Consider the following 18483-nt stretch of genomic DNA (forward strand, 5'->3'; position numbering starts at 1 on the left):
TTTGCTCCTATAATGTTTGGTGCACCTGGATGTTACGAAAACAGCACACCACAGATTTTCAAAAATAGTTATGAATGTAAACACAGGAAATCTCGCACATTCTCTCGAGACTTAAGAATGAGTTATTTATTATTGCACTGTAAGATTTGTTTATTATTTCCTGTATGTGTTCAATTGTAATTTTAAAAATATTATTCATCGTTGAGAAATTGCTCAAGCAGCGTCGTCGTCTAAAGCATTTAAGGTGGCACAGTACTAGATATAATTTTATTGCAACTCAGGTATTTATGTCTTCACAGTAATTAAAAAAGAATATTAATACAGTGTTGTAAAAAAAATGGCATCCGCACACTCGGACTCCAACCACTTGCACATAGCCTGGTTTTTATTAAAATGATTCGTAATTGCGATGATAGTGTTTATAATGCTTTTGACAGGAAATTGACAGAATAAAGAAAAAAGGTTTGTTGAAATGATAACTACGGTTGTTCTACTTCTGTCAGCTGGCTTTCTGATTGGGTATTGTTTTGTTCCACTTGACAATCAACAGAGTTCTTGTGCGTTTGTCCTCAGGGTTTCCCACACACATCAGGATTTCTGATCGTAAATATTTAACATGTTGAATATTTAAGATTAGCGATCAGGGCAGCTCCGATGTTCTTCCGATCAGGTTCAATCACTTTTAACACAAATCACACCACGGGGAAATCTGATAAGATTATTTTAAGAGCCGTTTAAGATCATCAGGACTTTACCTAAGACTGTAGGAAGGGGAGAAATCGGCCCGATTATCGTTTGGTGTGGCCCCAGCATAAGCTTTGGTGTTTGATGCATTTGACCGACACATTGAGTTCAGTACATACAGTCCAACATCTGCTTAGAATATGAATTTGCAAGTCCATAGTGACTGCAGTATTGACTTTCACTGTGTGTACAACGCCTTTCAGAGTAGGCGCACATCTCTGGATTTGATTTTGGGCCTAATTAGAATTTCATAAACACGAGGACTTGATTTCAATAATCACAGGAGTTAAAAATCTCATTTTCGATCTTGGAACCAAGAAATGTATGGTCTCTGAAGGTTTTTGGTGCCCTGCGTTTGTTGTTTCTAGAATAAAATGAGGAATGATTATGTTCCTTGAAGAAGGGCTCATCATTTCCTTTCATCCAATTAAATACTGAGTGAACTGATATTATATGAAACAGTCTCCAATAGTCTTTTAGGCTCTGCAATTACACAAGCCACTTCAGACTAGATAGAAACGGTCAATGCAAATGAGTCAATGGTCTGCTTTGTTGTCAATCCATTTACTGTTGATCCGTTTACAGTCATCTCGAGTTCAGCACTGGGGCAACGCATTGTAAATATTTACTACGTATGTGATGATTGTCTTTTGTAATTGTCTTTGACAGATGTTTACAGAACGTAAGCTTTGAAGCGTAGCATTGAAACAACATGGCCAGGAAGACTTAAAAGTGGAACATAGCCGCAATACAACATCATACCAACACGATTTAAGAAAAAAGAATAACAGACAGATATTAGATGAGGTGGAAAGAAAGATATCCCTGCATGTTACCACTTGTATGACTTATGAATATGGATTAGCTACTTTAAAGTAACTTCCAGTTGGCCTAGTAGGGCCTGTTATTGAAACAACGTCTTTTGTTGGGCCGGAATCAAGGGCGTAGGCATAGACATTTGAAAAACGATATAGGTCTGTTATGTTTTCATATATACCTTCAATAGGGCATAGGAGCAATTTGAAAAGCACGCACATGACAAAAAGTATCAGCTTGGCTCAATGAATTCAAGTGGCATAACATTCGTGCAAAAATCACTGTTGATGTAAGTTGGTGTTACCCATGGAAACAGTCGGTCTGGGGTTTTCAAACTTTTTTGTCAGCTGATCCCCTTTGACCTTAATTATTTACTTAAAGTCCCCCTGATATTTGAAGTAAATGTTTCAATTATTTAATAACACTTGTTTAACTTCAAAAACATTTATTTTTACCTCCTGCAATTCCTGTTAATTCCCAGATTGGGAAACGATGAAGCAAAGCATATAGCTGTGTGTCCAACTTTTTTCCAGACTAAGTAAGATTTGATCTTTCTATCTATCCGCTTGTTAAGTCGTGACATTAGGAATACCGTTTTTGAGTCCAAGCCTCCACTCATTTCAAGTGAGGTTACTATTTAAACAGCTGTTTATGAACCAAGTTTATTCATATTTAAGCAAAACTCAATTTTAAAAGATTATTGAAAAATATAATCGCTGTCTAGCCATCTGGGATTTTGCTGTAAAGGTTAGGATCGTGTTTTTTACAGCGTGACATGAGTTTACATACATGCCTATGGCTACTGATGGACTCGGAAGCGGTGGTGTTTGACGTCAGACTTAAAAAGTGTATGTTTTGGTTTCATCTATTTCTCTTCGCTGACACTCTGGGAGGTGAATTTGTGTAAGGGAAGTCTAAAGGTGCAAGCCTTTTGGATGAACTTTGAATGCACTGAATAACTTAAAATTATGTGAATGAACAAATGACAGAATATGACACATTGCAGTCAGTCACAATGGCAATCTTTACAATTATTGTCTTTCCAAACTCCCTGCCATCCACACCCCAATCAACACCCATGCTAGGAACAACATTCCTGTCCAACGGACATACAGTATTTTTTGTCTTTGTGCCTTATTTTTTGTTCTATTTTTAAGTCTTTCGGTTCATGTCGAAATGTTTTATATTCTGAAGGTCACGTTTCCTGTCTTTAGTTTCCTGTTTTCGAGGTGTGTCTCATTAATTAATCTTGTCATCCTTGCCTTTGACCTCCTTTGTCTGTTTTCGTCTGTCTGCATACATGTTATATTGCATTGTACCTGGTTCCTTGCAACTTTAGTTTGGCCTCTTCTGGCTGGACTACATGATTTTTAAAATCTGAACAGATTATTTTTAAACTAGACTTCATACACTTGCAGACTTTTTTTAAGTTTCAGAGAGAAACACACTAACAAGTCCAGACTGAAAATCCGGGCAAAATCTCAGACAAAAGTCTTGTAGTGTATTTTAGCCATTAAAATGTGAATCTAGCAACAACAGATGCTTTTTTGGTAAGGATGCAGATCCTTAAAGGAGCACTGAGCAGTTTTATTCCCTGGCTAATGGGTTAGTTTGGTTAGTGATTGTTCAATTACTTTTAATAAGCCTATCCAATCATCTGTCGGGTGAGAGATTGTTTTTTCCTTTTTGTAATTTGACTCTGCATTGAGGCTGTATTGCAAGGCACCCCGTGCTCACACCAGAGGCCTGTACCTATGCCTGCCGTGGAGGACGTGTCTATTCCCATGGCTGCTTTAGTATCTGGCCTCTTCTTAGACATGTCACCATTGCAACCCGATTTAAGGCCGGGTTTAAAGCCCATGTCTTCCAGACGGAGGTCGATATATGAGTTTAAACCACAGTCTTGGTCTCTTACAGAAGGCTGTGGTGTCCTTCCATTTTCTGAGCAGCAAATTTGGCTGTCAGGAACCTCCTGTAGATTTAGTAACATTTTGGGCTTTTGATACTTGTGATTTTATGGGCGGGGTTTTTTATTCATGTAAAGTTATTTTTGGTTATTCTTTATATCTCTTTTCATTATGAAGGTGCAGGTCCCTATTTCCCTTGTTTATTATGTCCAGGCGTGTTTTATGAATTAGTCTGGTTGAAAACCTTAATCCTTATGTATTAAATGTTTTCCTGTTTGGCTGTTTTTTGATTGTTTGGTCTTGTCATGTACGGATGTCGTTGAACAGTCCCGTCAGACTGTGTTCCTCGTCTTGGCAAAAACAGTCAAATCAACCTCAGGCAGTTAACTGGTCTTCTAGTCTGGAGGAGCAGGTTGGACTGGTCTCTATTGATTCTTTCAAATTTGTGCACTTCAGACAAATTTTTCCCACTTGTCGCACTGGTGCGACCCCTCTTTCTCAGTTTGTCGCACCAACTTACATTTTGGTCGCAGTCTAGTGCCCTGTTAGCTTATTTTTACTTTTGGTTTTAAGGTAGGAAACGACGTTCAAATGTCACAAACAGGCAATTTGGTTTAATCATTTGTAAATATAATGTAACATATGTTATTAAAATACATTTAATTATTGTGTAATATTAAACTGTACCTATCAAAATGATTTGCAGCATCTGCGTTACCGTGTTTCGCTTTGAGCGGTTGTTATTGTTATGAATGTTCAGGGTGAGTCGGATCCATTTGCAATTCTCCTTTAATGGTTGCACACAGAGAAAATATCACAAGCAGTAGCGGGTTAAATAGGCAATAGGTCGAGGCAGGCAGCAAACAATCGTAAACGTGAACAGGCAGCTCGATCAGGGGCTGAGGATTATGGGAGATGAAGTCCAATAGGCAAAAAAGTAGCTTTGGTGCTTATTAAGATAACAACTGATTGTTCCCGGAGGGGATCCTTGAGGACACCTGCTGATAGTTTCCTGTTTTGTCTTTATAAAAGCATCCTTTTTCGAGCCATGGGGCGTAACAATGTGACAATAGCGTGCTTTTGGTAAATTATGGTAGTGTATTTAAATAAAGTGCACTTTTTACCTGGGTAAAAGACAGATTGTCATACTGTATCAACTTTTTTTACAAAAAGTGCTTTTACTTTAGTTAGACTTGTATGTTTCAGTGTCACGTTTGCAACCCATTCAAAACAGACCTACCATATAATGTAATATTATTGTATATACTGTATAATGTATAATTTCAACAGTTTTTTTATATCTTTCTACTTTTTTGTAGAGCACTTTGTATGCCCCCTTCCCTTGTGTGTGAGACAGGGGTCATGGCTATTGTTCCTGATTGCCTGGTGGTCTTTAATGGAACTGTGGTTCATTCCTTTGGTTTGGAAAAGCCCAGGTTAGTGTTACTTATAAAACTCTGGAGCCACTGATTATACCACAAGCACACACAGCCCCATACATATACACACACTTTAGTGACGTTTGTGGTTTTTAAAATGGAATTATTTATTCTAAAGGGCCATAAATCAACATCACATTGTCATTATACTCATTACTTTGGTGCTGTGCGTGTGCATATACAGTATGTTTCATACAGTTAAACTCGTGAAATTGGGTTGTAATTGAGTGCATGTGAGTGACAGTGACATGTGTAGTGTTAACAATGTTTTGCATGTGTGTGCGTCTGGTTTTAAGTTGCTATTTAATGGTGGATTGCAGGTATTCATTTTAGGCAACCTGGTTCTCATTTTCAGTAATTTAACACAGAGACAAACTCGTCTACTGTACAGGGGAAGCTTTGAATCTCATACGAATGTCACTCATACTTCATATACTGTATTTCCTTCAGTTTCAATCTTTTGTGTTAGAATATCCAGTGATCCACAGCTTGCGCTGTCAGCTCTTTTTTCTCTTGTCTGAGAACATGACAACATCAGAATTTCAAGAGAAGATATTTTCAGACTTCCATTAGTAAGACGTCTATAGCAGCGGTTTTGAACGGCGTACCCTCGGGCACCTGGTTGCCTGCATGGAGCCTGTAAGTACACATTACTAACCTTGAATGGCCAATAAAACCGAGATTTTTGACATGGTCAGATAAAGATATCAATGAAGTTGAAGATAAAAATGAAGATATCAATATACATATACTGTTATATACACAATATATATACATAGTTTTATATAATGTAATATATTTGAAAGTTAAACTTAATTTCTAATGATCTAAGAAAATCGGAAGAACCTTTTAAACCCCCCCCCTCTCTCTCTCTCTCTCTCTCTCTCTCTCTCTCTCTCTCTCTATAATGTCCCGCTCTTGTTATCACTGGCTAGCAGCAGGAAGGGATGGTAAATTATCAAAATGTTTATGAGCAGCCTGTAGGTTAATGATTAGTTTGCACAATTCGGTACGAAGATTACAGTTTGGTGGGACGGCCGTCATGAGGTGAATAGATGCTTATCTTGCGGATTAAGGGCTTTGGAAGGCGTCTTATTCCACAGTTTCTGCTGGCAAATAAATATACACAAGTTTATAACAGAATGGTTTTGGTCGAGCTAGAGAAACTGTATAATATGAGCAATATTCTTTAAAGGGATAGTTCGCCCCAAAATACAATTCTGTCATCATTTATTCATCTTCCACACCTGTACATTGCTTTGTTTTGATGAACACAAAGATATTTGGAAGAATGCTTATAATCATACAGTTCTTGAACCCCATTGACTACCATAGTAGGAAAGAAAGGTCACGGGTCTGATCCCAGTGGATTGCACATAGTAAAAAAACAAAATGTATAGTACAATGAATGTTACGTAAGTCTTTTTGGATATGCGTACATTTAAAAGTGAAATTCTTCCATTGCAATATTGAATTTACTAGAATATGACCTATCTTAGAAACATGCTAATGCCAGACTCTATCATGATGCCCGTCTCCAGGACTGCTTTTGTAAAATGATTCCATCATCCAAGCCTCTGTTTTAGAAAGCGGCTGCCTAGTATGTAGGCCGTAGATAGCAAATCACTCATTAGCTGTTGAAACACTGTTGTAACACATCCATTGAGATTAGACCAAATTTTTACAGCAGTTCCAGGCCCACTTGTAACTGTATACATCTCTGAACATCACCTCTTGGCTGCCCTGTCGAACCTTGTTAACATATTAACACTTCATTAACTTTCACGCTCTGTTATCGTAGTTCATAAACGTGTGGGTTTGGTCCACAGTTGCGTTCATTGCCTTGAAGGGCAGGTCTGATGTTTTGTCCAGCTGGGGATCTTTAGTTTCACTGGACCGTGTTGTTGGAGCAGCCCAAGGGGCGTATGGTGTGGAAGCGCTAAGCTCCAGTAACACGTTAGCAAAACAGCAGCTGAAAATAGATGAGATCTGTAACTCTCATAGACAGATGTGAGGACAAACAGCCAAAAAGAGAACGGGAGAGAAAGATGTAGAGGTTAACATTAGATAGAGAAAGATTCTATACAGAGAGATAATGGAAGGTAAGGAGATAATCAAAGAGTGTAGGTTGGAAATAGCGCACACATTGATTCAGATTGTTTTTCGTTCTTCTCCCTTCTTGCACTTTCCCACACCTTGCCTTGTATTACTAGCTGTCAGATGTCAGACCCCCTCCGAGACTGACGCTGATTGATGACCTCATCAGGGAATTAACATGACAAACTCCATCAGAAGTTTTAAAGCTGCTCCTAACTTGACGAGATTTCACTCTTGGACAGGTCCCATATGCTTTGCGGTTACAGATTTAAAAATCATTTTAAGATGTAAGACATTGTATCAACTCCACCGTTGTCAGCCATGCCTCCAGCATAAGCGCCTTTTCTCGGCCATTCCTGTTCCTATTTCAACAGACTTCTGACATCACAGACTGACATCAGATCCCTTGCACCCATGATTTCACCCGCACCTGACACTCATTTCCTGGACACTACTGTATACTGTATATGCCATGTCTTTTGTTATGTTCTGGGTCAAGTCTAGTTGTAAGCAGTTGTTTTATTCCATGCACTAGTTAAACACTTTGATTCCTGTGGATGATACCCATTTTGTAAGCTAACCTGTTGTTGTATGCTTACATGTGGATGCAGTGGTGTAGTCCTAACAAAAAAAAGTGGTGTACTATATACAACCCCAACCTCAAATGGCCAAAAGACAGGGGTCAGTGTGTTTGTCGGTTTTTAAAATGTTTTTGTCACTTATGCTTTGAATATGAAGTTATTGAAAAATAAGTTGGTGGGAAAATGTTGGAAAAAATGCCAGTACTGTTGACCACAATCCAATATTATTTACAAAGCATCACATCTTTTAAACTCATCACATGTACAAGATCACGTAAAAACATATGCAGGATTTTACAGTATACAGATGTAACTTTGTCATCACTGCAATCGTCAATACTTGTTAATAATTTAAGGGGAAGATATTAATGTTATGGTACAAAACAGACTACATTATTTAAAATGACATCATTAAGGTTTAAAATGGCTGAAATGGGAATGAGGATAAAGAGAAAATGTAAGGAAAATGTTATTTCCGATTTTAAACCGTAAAGGGCTATGGAAGTGTTTATTTCATTTAATCGCGTGTCATTACAAGAAAGCTATTAAAAGTTGTGACAGATATCAAAGATTCGCGATCATAAAGAGCAGCACTAGAGAACCCAGCTTTGACTAAAAGTGAGCAGTTTTATCAATATTACCTGACTGCTTCACAGGGACTCTTTATTGACAGGACGAACTCCTTGCTGGTGTTTGCCAACAGTGCATGATGTGCTTGATGTGGTTATCGGAGGCGGGCCGCAAGAAATATTTATGCACCAATTGTATGAACGAATTGTACAGTTAAAGGGAAAGCCACCACAAAATCAGCTTGGAGACGTTAAGCAGGAGAACAAGTGGTTACACAAATCTAGATCTTTAGATGTCGTTATATGCAAACAGCGCTCTGGAAAAAGTAAGCATATGGCGTATACGTGTGAATGGGCCCCGACTACACCACTGCGTGAATGTTAACGTTACCTGTTGTTTATTTTCTCACCTGTGGATGTTACCTGTTACCTGGATTCTTTCACCTGTCTTCTGTTCATCTGTTCACCCTGCAATAAACCTAGTCAACGTCAGCTCTCCATGTGGCATCGTCCCTTTGCTTGTAATTGTTGCAGACATACAATTCTCATTTTTATTAAACAAGGATGTAAAACAACAATATAGGCATCTTTACATGCAACTTACATTACGATAAGGTCTTTCGAGATTTTGTTTAATAAGAAGCTGTATTTTAATTGAAGCAATTAAATAATAAACTAAATTATTTCTACATATTTTCTGGGACCAAAAAGCCCATGCTTAATGTAAACAGAACATTATTTATCTCAATCGTGTGTGTGTGTTTTCCTGCTATTGTCAATGACCCTTATCGCAAGACGTGTTCTTTGATCATTGCTCTCATCAAGCGGACCTTGCGGTCTGATCCAAGGAGCGGGTTACAGTTATGGTTTTGGTTAAGATTGGTCGAAAGGAATGTGTTCCAGTTACAACAAAGTATGCTGATTCAGGAACATGTCCGGCTTGTATAAATCACGTTAAAACTCTTTGACCTCATGTTCTCTTCTCTCTTTCTGCCCCGACCCTTCCAGTCACTTTTTTGGAAGTTAACTGATCCTTAATTTACCAATTATTTCTTATTATAGATAGTCTGTAAGAAAGATTGCAAGTCTCCTTAGTTCTCTCCAAATGTTCTTCTCGTCTCCGAGATATTGTTTTCCCACCATATACCATTTCCTTCCACCTGTCATTCTTGATATTTTTACTCCCTCTCTCTTCCACAAACACATGCCTTGCTACACATGTGGTGGGCAGCTGGTGTGCACTGTCTCCTTAAAGTACAGTAGACAACTTGGTACAGTTACAGAGGCAGCGGCATCAAAGTTAAAAGGATAGTTCACCCAAAAATTAACATTTTGTAATGATTTACTCATACAATATTCGCCTCTTGTCACTTCAAACCTGTATGACTTTCTTTCTTACGCAGAACATAAAAGAAGATATGATATTGAATGATGGTAAAAATACTGTGGTGAGGAAGGCGGGACGAGAGCCGTAATGCGGGGCCGGTGGCGTGAGTGATAAGTGCAAGCAGCTGTGTGCGCACCGGTCCCGCATCTTATCACGGAGGAGATTGGGAGCTTAAAAGGACGATCGGCAGGACTGTTGACGAGAGAGGACCGGGCCTGGACATATGTTTAGTTTTTGTATGTTTTATGGCCGGCAGTCTACCGTGAGGTGGCTGCCGGTTACTTCCGTGTTTATTATTTATTTAATTAAAGTTTTATTGTTGGAATGTTCGCCGGTTCCCGCCTCCTTCCTTCCCTTCTATGGAACTTTATTACATTGGTGCCGAAACCCGGGAGGAAGGAGGGACATGCTGTCAAAGAGCCCTCGCTGCCGAGGGTGATCGCGGTGCTGAGGAGTTCGGGCAGCGCGGACGAGGTAAGTCCGCGAGTGGCTGCCCGAGGTGGTGGTGCTGGATCGAGAAGTCGGATGGGACGAGGACCTCGCTGCCGTGCTCCTGGGTCGAGGTGGGGTGGCCGCCGTCCAGGAGGGAGCCAAGGCCGTTCGCCATGGGCCGAGCCTGCTGCCAGTAGGTACAGTCTCGGTGGTGCCCCCCGGCCTGTAAGGGGTGATGGGGGTATGTGGTGAAGAAGGCGGGACGAGAGCCGTGACGCGGGGCCGGTGGCGTGAGTGATAAGTTCAAGCAGCTGTGCGCGCACCGGTCCCGCATCTTATCACAGAGGAGATTGGGAGCTTAAAAGGACGATCGGCAGGACTGTTGACGAGAGAGGACCGGGCCCGGACATATGTTTAGTTTATGTATGTTTTATGGCCGGCAGTCTACTGTGAGGTGGCTGCCGGTTACTTCCGTGTTTATTGTTTATTTAATTAAAGTTTTATTGTTGGAATGTTCGCCGGTTCCCGCCTCCTTCCTTCCCTTCTATGGAACTTGATTACAAATACCTATTCACTTCTATTGTATGGACACATTACCAATGAAAGCGAATGGGTACCACCAATTTTATTTTATAATTAATTATTCTTACAGTCGGTTGAATGTTTTTTGTCTTTCAGTTTTAATTAAGTGTGTTAACTGATTTATTATTTGTATTTCTTATAGTTTAAAGTTACAATATGTTTGTCTAATTTGAACTATTATGACAAGGGCTCCTCACAAAGGTTTGCATAGGGCCCCCAGCAAAGGAATGGCAAATGTAAGTGAATGACAAACTGATCACTTACAATGCAAAGAGTGTGTACCAAAAAAGAGTAAGCAGAATTTTCTTTTTGGATGAACTGTGCCTTTGTATAAACTTATAGAGAAATTTCCTTAACGTTACATAACACAGCTTGTTAATGAGCGAACATCTTGTGAATTTGCTGCCGTGCAGGGTTTTCTTTTCCAGACAATAAAGGCTTGTGGTTCGAGTGTCACTCTGAGCTATAGGCAGAGTAAAGCTATAAACATCCTGTATGTGGTTTTAATTATCTGCAAACCCTCGCTTATGATGACACAGGAAGGAGTGTTTGTTAGAGATGCTGATGACAATTCGCTAGGAGTTGGGTTTGTGGTGTTTCATTAAAGCTATAGCATACTAATGGATTCTGATCCATACTGAGCACTCACACACAGGGGATCAGGGTTTCGGTGGTTGGCTTCAGCGGGCACATTCCATAACTGCCCCATGAGACTGTCAAATCATTCTCTCTTCATTGACAAACATTTCAAAGGGGATGTATAATCTCATTTAAATTCCAAAAATGCACTTATATTTTAATATTTATTACCATATTATTTTCACTATTGCCTTTAGCAAGGATTTAATTTATTCTATTCTCTTTAGATATAGGAGCATACGTCAGACCAAATTAAATACACAAATGAAACAAGAAAAAAGGTTGATTTGTCAATATTGATGGCGATAATGTCATTATTAGGAGAGCTGTGGTTGAGTGACAGCTCAAATGGGGCTTTTGTGCAGTTGCTTCAGCTTTTTCTGTGTTCTGTGACAGATTGAAAAAATCCAAAACTCATGAAAGAGATTCTGATCTGATCTTTTAATAAATCATCTAATGCACTTCATTCCAAACACCCCATTAATATTCAGCTGTCCTTGTAGCTCTCCTGATTGTGCCACCCATTTGAGCTCAATACATTGGCTTATAGAGTTACAAATATTTGTTTAATGGCACTTGTAAATATCGCTGCTCTTGTATGAGCCCTGTGTCACAGACAGTATGGGAGATGTTTTGTCTTCTGTGAGAGCTCAAGGACCCAGGGGAGCGCCTTTTTAACTATTCATAAAACAATACATGCTGAGCCTTCTGCAATTAGACAGCACTTAATAGACCCTCAATAGCACTTACAGGGTCACGGCTTCACTCTAAAGAGAACCAATGAGACGGCTACTCTGTGTTTATTGTTCATGTTTCATTTTTTATGTCATCTATAAATAATGCGCCCATTTAAATGAAGGCGCGTCATGAGGATCCCATTATTTGAATTAAAGTTGCGGCTGTGGTTGTCTTGTTCTCCCAAACGCATGATGTGAGCGTTCATCTTTCATATTGCTATTGATTGAAGAGAAGCGTTTATATATTTGCATTATGGTAAATCATTTCATGGAGATGATCTCTATAACTAAAGTTAAAAATGTCAGGAATGTCATTGATTTCGAAAACTAGAAAGTTATTTGATATTTAAAATCTGTCCAGCAATAACGGCCTGTCTTTTTATAATACTCTTAATAGATAAGCAGATCATATGTGCTTAACTTACTGGTATTTCTATGTATGCATGTTTCTGTGTTACTGTAAAGAGTTTGGCATTCAAAATCTGGTGTGGTGATGTCACAATGGTCCCTCTGCTTCAGCTGCTGATGTCAGCTATATTTCGTTCTCCCATTTCTCTGGCTTTCCTCTAATTTTTTGGGCCAAACGAAAATCTATTTTTAGATTCGTGTTGTGCAGAGACAAATTACCCAAAGAACATGAAATGAATATGCATTGTCGTACTATACTTGCGTCTCTGTTTGATTGTGTGTGTGAATTCAGCATCTGTTGTTCTATTCCTCCAGCCACAGCCATTCATCAAAATGAAGTGAATGGAATTTTAAGCCCTTAAAAAACAAACAAATAAAGCTTGAGAATAGATGATTTTCACTCTTCCATTTGCGTTCGCTTCACTTCAATGAGCCTCTCTCTCAAGCAGCTGCCGCCAATGATAGGCACAACTAAAAGTATTATGAGATGAATAATAACTTGCCATAAATTTCCTTATCTCATATGAATATTGATTATGGAAGCAGAGACGATGCATAGATTAACTGCACGGTTTGAGGAAGGCTTATCATACACAATGAATTTTATGTGGACCCGGTCTGCTGACACCGGACCCTATCAATGGAGTGATCGTGAAGAAATGCCTTTTTTTCTCATCTGCTGCTACCGTCTCTCTGTCACACCTACACACACACTTAGACGGGAACCAGGCTGGTGACTCACTCTCTTGCGGATGGCGTTTTGGTATTTATGAGATTACATTTCTGCAGTAGCATCACAAACAAACATAAATAGATTTACGTTTGGTCATTTAGCTGAAGCTTTTATCCAAAGCAAATGAGGTAAACAATGGACAATATATAATAAATATATATATATATACTGTATATCTTAAATATGTTGATTAGGCTGATAGATACATAGACTGCATGTATTCCTCTGTCTGAAAAGAAAAGAAGACCAGATGGTGGAATCATGTTATGGCAGTCAGTGTTTAAAAGTGTGCCAGTGAAATGCTCTGATTGAGACAATGACAGAGTAACAGCCAGCTATGTGTGTGTGTGTGCGTGCGTGCGTGTGTGTGTGTGTGCGTGTGTGTGTCTGTGTGTGTGTAAGTGGGCATGAACCATGTTACTGTGTAAGACTGCATGTTTGTATGTGACTGCTGACATATGCACACACGGTTCTGTTCGTGTAACAGTGGTGCACTTCATACTGTTTTGATTTGTGCTATCTTTCCATCTGTCTTTATTCACTCTCTTCCTCTTCAATGTTTGTCTCTTATTCCACTCTTTCTTCAGTTGGTTGTCCTGTCCCATTTTTCCTGAGGGGCAGCAGGTGGTATGTGGTGTGGGGTCTGTGTGTGTGTGTGAGATGGAGTGTATTGATTTGTAGATTTCTGTTAATGGTTGTGGTGAGTTGGGTTTATTTATTCTGTCCCAAATAATTTAACACCCAAGAATCTAATACAGAGAAATTGCATCTATTTAGTTTTTAAAGGTGATTCAAATATGTTTAATATCTAGTCTTTTTATACAGTATGATCTTATTTGTGAAATGGTTTAATTATCGATAGTAATCTATGCATATTTCTGTTTTGCGTGATTTATTTGTGCATTTAATTTGTCTCAAAGTTATTATGTGTCCTCAGTTGTCTGTGCTTTCACAGCTACATAAAATGGAAGAGCAATTAATTTATGCAGCTATGACATCACAGAGATATTATATGATAACAGGGCACTATGACCTCAAAAAATGAGTTTCATCCATCTCTAAGATGGAAGACATCTAAGAATTATTACATGATTATTACTGTGTCTTAACAGAGCAATGATATCATAGGACACGACTTTGACCGCGCGCCATGAAACCATCTATAATTGTGGCAAATGTGTACAGTCTTATTTTGTGATTCATGTTTTATCACATATCATCCATAAACATGAACACATTTAAATTATTATCACCCATATGTTAAATTTCACTTAGCTCAAAATTGGTTTAGTCCTATAACTTAATTTCGTTAAATATCTCGCAGTTGTCACCTCCGAATGGGCGCCAGTCTCCTCTAATACATGATATTATGACTCTTGCTATAACTTCGTTTGGAGTCGAATACGGATGTCTGGCACATCTGTGTAAAATCAGATGTTTGACCACATCTTCCCATTTCTTTTTCTCTCATTAATAATGGTGAAAGTGACTTTCGTCCGTAACCTTGTCAACAGAGAGATTATGGTTTTTTTTGGTCAAAATTAATGTAGTTGAACATCAATAATTTCCCTTTTTATGACAACATTTAATCTTTCAGTCTTTGTCTCCTGCTGTTTTAGCTGAGTATAGTCCCAATTAAGTTTATGGGGTAAATGACGAAAAGGGGGATGAAATTATTTGATGACCATATACTGCGGTAGCTAACTTGACTGGCTAATCTAATTGAAAGGGAATGCTGTGCATTTGGAGCTTATCTCTTCCTACCTGCTGCACATCACTGTCTACAAGATTTCTGACAACCATCAGTGTAAACGTGCTGATGTACGAGATGTTTAGAGTAGTGTATCTAATGTGCAAACTATTCTCACACCCAGCAAACATATGCTTAAATTCTATAGCAACACTACAAGTCAATGGTTCGTTCGTCTCCGCAAAGCTAACATTTAAATTTAAAAGAACAAATGTATTTTTGAAACGGCTAAATTGGTCTTAATATGAAGGAAAAGCAGCTCACAGGTGGCTCACATACACAGGAACTACTTCAATATTCATTGAAAAACATCTCATGAAATAGCTGCAGAGAATGAAAACCAGTATGCAGAGCTGAAATCTAGCCAAAGGGTGGTGACTTCGAAGAAACAAAAATATCAAAAAGTTTAGATTTGTTTGACATTTGTTGGGCACTGCATTGTTCACAGATTTCCATTTATCTTACTCCAAAGTGGCAGTAACCTTACTATTATATTAAAATGTTATAATAAACAATGAGTAGGTGTGTCCAAACTTGATGTAAGTACAGAATGTCTGTACGTGTGTGTGTTTCCCACAGTTATCGAAATGGACAGTTATTCTAAAATGCCTCGTAATAAAATTGAGCTTTTTTTGAGTATCAGCGTGAATACCGGGGTTTGGTTGCAGCAGGTCAAAGTCTGGTTCTAATGAAACATATGGATGTGCTTTCAGTTGTGGTTTGGCAATCACTTGGTCCAAACATATTTTGTGGTCTCTGCTTTTCTGCCCACTCTCAAGCTTTCTGTTTTTTAGAACTTAAAACAGTTCTTGCTCAACATTTTTTTTGTAGATAGTTTCTGAAAGCCACTGGCCAGTTAATAGTTTAATGACGCAACATCTGGCATTCTTTCTGTAAAGGAGCCATAATAAACTTATCAATATGTGTAACAAAAACCCAGCATATTTCTCAAGAATAATTTTTCACGATTTCTTAAATTCACAGCACGACAAAATTCATGTAGTTGTACATGAGAAAGTTATGCTCTGTTCCCATAATTTCTGGGAGGTTGTGCTGTTTCATGTGTAATGGCGGGTTGTGGATGTATGGCTTATATTTGTGGAGAAACTTCTTGGGAACATATAGAGGTTGACCTACACTTTTAAAAAGAAGGTGCTTCAAAGGGTTATTTGATGCCATTCAAGAACTTGTTGGTTCCGTGAAGAACCTCGAACATCTGTTTCAAAAAAGTTTCTTTGTGGTGAAAAAAGGATCTTTATTTTTAAGAGTGTTGTAAAGATGTTTGGTGATGTCTGTTTCCCATGGTATTCTCATGACCAGTGAAAACATGGTGTGTAAATATTTACACTTTCATCTATAGTCTGGGATCAGAACAGTCAATGCTACTGTATAATGTTCTGCCCAGTATGACCCGGATGGATGGATGGATCAGTTTGTGATAGAGATTGTTGTGAAAAATAAAGACCATTTTGAAGCAGTCATATTTCATTTTATTTAATAGAATTCTAAATGCTTTTATTTATTGTTTACATATGTGTATTTGTCATTACAACGCTAGGAAAATGTACACAATGCATTGTACAGCATGAATTACATACACATAACATTCAGCTCTACCGGGATAGGCTGAATAGCAGAGGTTGATTTCCATAAGCATCATGTGGTGATTCTTCCAAACGTCTCACTTAAATGTGATATAATCTCTATATCTTTACTAACAGTTAATGTACAATCCCTTGTCATAAGTAATAACATATTTGTGAAACACGGAGCTAAACGTTTTGTGTAGGTTGCACTGTGAAGTGAAAGCATAGAATGGTTTTAATGTGCTGTAAAAGTGACATTACGTGATGCATTTTGTGTTTTTGAGTACACCGTTATTAGGACTGGTGTAACTGATACAGTATGTGTCTTGTTTGAATTGTAGGCAGTTTTGGAAACGCAGGACAATAGATAAAATTCACCTGGATGTATTTTATCTGGATAATGATGTCATGTCTGGTAACAACACGTATTTCATAACAAAAATAAAAACGAAGGGAATCTATCACATACAATAAACACAGAACACACAAGATACATAGCTCAGAGACACCTGGGACCCGTTTCAATAAGGAGGTTCAAGCAACACTGAGTTAAAATATGAACTCTGAGTTGATTTACTCAGATAATCGCTACTCTGAGTTTTCTGTTTCAGAACAGCTGGTTTCAATCAGTTAAATCCACTCTGAGTAAGTTCACCCGAGGTTACTCGTGTTCACCGCGGCTTTAAAAAGCCATCATCAATTGAGCGAAGATAACACGATTCACCATGGCAACGCCACGTGACAAAAAACGCTCCGTTTATTTCTCGCCAGTCGAATTGGAGGAACTATATATATATATATATATATTATGTATATCGTATATGTATAAACATATATACCTACGATTTTTTGTCATGTAGGTGCAATCCTTCTGCAATAAAAAGAACGTGGCAGCAGCTGGAAATGAAATATAAAAACATCATTCAGTCCGGTGAGTTTAAATGCTCTTGCTGGTAGGATGCCTGACTGGGAAATGTTTGATATATTTAATAAACTGGCCTTGAAAGTTATGAGGATATGAGAACCGAGCACTGTGGCTATAGAAGACAAAAAACTGGCCATGCTTGCCCCTGCTCCAGCTATGTGTAACGGAGGCCAGCTAGAGATGCTCTAGCGACAGACGTAATAGGGACTGCGGTCGTTAGGCTCGTGGTTAGAGCGCCGGTCCCTCGTTCTGACCGACGGCAGTTCGAAGCCCGCGCAGAGCGGGGCGAGTGGGACCTTTTAAATGTGCACCCAATCACATTGGGAAATCCTAAAGGGTATTTGAATTATTAGAGGTGGCAGCAAGAGCACATTTATTTGATCAGCTTATTCAGAAAGACGTTCACCATTCACCTGCAATCCTATGAAACTCCTCTTTGATGGCTCTCACAGGAAACTTAACACAAATGTATATAAAGTGCTTGAGAGCGATACACACTTTTCTTACTGCTCTGCATACAGTTGCCTTGCTAACGTGTTCTGCATCCCCGGTGTTATAAAGAAAGCTTCCGTTAGCAAAGAAACGTAACAGAGAATCTGCTCAGATGTAAGAGTGCAGCCACGACGAGTGAGGTTTGTGATGTAAGGATGAAGCAGAGTGTGAATATATTTAATGGACTGTAAAGAAAAACTGTGCCTCTCAAATAAAGAATCCTCCGGATATGATAAAACATCCAAACGTGGCTTCACCATATATTCTCTCCCGACGTAAATGTAACTCTCTCTGAATGAATGCAGCTTCCTCATCTACGGGTACTGAATAAACGGACATTTAATGTCTGTGTTACGAACTTGTGCGCGATTAAGGAAAACGAATGAAAAAACAAACGGCGAAGGCAATTTCAACACCGCTCGCGCTTCGAAAAGGGGCGGAGATTGTAACAAACCTCGGGTTAGTGGAATAAAACCTGCTCCCGACCAGGTTAGGTTCACAGAGTAGGTTACTATGGTTACTCACTCTAAGTATAAGATACCTTGATTTCTGAAACGGGGTTGACTTACCCCGCGGTCACGGGTTTGATATACCTCGCGTTCTGAAACTGAAAACCCAGAGTATCCCGTTTTCTGGGGTTAACTTACACTGAGTTTGCT

At 38.9% G+C, this 18483-nt stretch overlaps 1 long non-coding RNA gene across 1 annotated transcript in view; it reads left to right on the forward strand.

Annotated features, from left to right (window-relative positions):
* Positions 1-18483, forward strand: part of LOC306894809 — a 59765-nt gene that overhangs the window by 29661 nt on the left and 11621 nt on the right. Inside the window, exon 2 of the long non-coding RNA XR_013786732.1 lies at positions 4787-4903. This is a non-coding gene — a long non-coding RNA (uncharacterized lncRNA). The remainder of the gene's footprint in view (positions 1-4786; positions 4904-18483) is intronic.

The sequence above is a fragment of the Barbatula barbatula genome, assembly GCF_947034865.1.
Source record: "Barbatula barbatula genome assembly, chromosome: 5".
Lineage (NCBI taxonomy): Eukaryota > Metazoa > Chordata > Actinopteri > Cypriniformes > Nemacheilidae > Barbatula > Barbatula barbatula.